Here is an 888-nt window from a genome sequence, read left to right as displayed (position 1 = left end):
TCTTATTTATTATTGCAGCGTCTCGCTCTTCATCTCCCGAGCCGCTGGTCGTCGGGCTGGTTAGTGGTGTCGCGCTGGTTGTTCTCCTGCTGCTGCTACTGTTGTGCTGGTGCAGGAAGTCAAAGAGTGAGACCTTTTCCTTCTTTGCTGTAGATCAGTTACTCCCTGCTTGTTCAAAAATCATTGTCACGACACGGAGCAGTGATTCAGTTTGCGTTTCAAAATCATGCAACGTAATGATTATTGTCCTGTTCACAGATCCGTGTTGCAACAGGTTGGTACAACACTCTCTTGTCTCCTCTTCTTCATGACAGAAATGCGTAACATGTTTTACTTTATTTTTTACTTTTACTACTTATTATGACGACATGTTTCAGGCCCGTCCAGTCTGAAAAGATCGATCAGGGCTCTGCTACGGACCAAACTGTCAACCGAGATGCAAATCAACAGCAAATATACTCGTCTCTTCTCCACGGTCAGCCCTCCGTCTGATCTAGAATACTGTCACAGCTAATTCTGCCCCTCTTCTATATTCATATCCTGTTGTTATATGTACAACAATAACATCACACCATACTGTGCTGCAGGTTTAACTGTTACACCGAATCTTAGTACTTTAAAATTGTTTCCTGAGGTTTAGAAATCTTATCATGGATTCATTTTTATTGACTTGTAGGTGACGTCTGTGTCTATGAATCAATCAGAGGCTCTGAAAACACTGGGAATGGTACAGTATAAACTTCAGTTCGTGCAGAGAAGTCCAGAACGGTCTGACTTTAACTGAGTAAAATCCAAGCTGGTGAAAACTTTTTCTAATTTTATTATTATTATTATTATTATTATTATTATTATTATGTTACGTGGTGAAAGGTATGTGGATTTCAACAT

General features: G+C 40.1%; 1 long non-coding RNA gene across 1 annotated transcript; it reads left to right on the top strand.

Annotated features, from left to right (window-relative positions):
* Positions 1-18: 18 nt before the first annotated feature.
* Positions 19-849, top strand: LOC147819748 (uncharacterized). The gene is made up of 4 exons (XR_015436661.1): positions 19-126; positions 259-274; positions 378-475; positions 677-849. It is a non-coding gene; the product is annotated as an uncharacterized LOC147819748 (long non-coding RNA).
* Positions 850-888: the final 39 nt, after the last annotated feature.

The sequence above is a fragment of the Seriola lalandi genome, unplaced genomic scaffold, assembly GCF_002814215.2.
Source record: "Seriola lalandi dorsalis isolate HSWRI2012SDOR001 ecotype SW California unplaced genomic scaffold, Sedor1 jcf7180002049840, whole genome shotgun sequence".
NCBI lineage: Eukaryota > Metazoa > Chordata > Actinopteri > Carangiformes > Carangidae > Seriola > Seriola lalandi.
The sequence above is the reverse complement of the archived record's forward strand: the minus strand, read 5'-3'. Positions and strand labels throughout refer to the sequence as shown.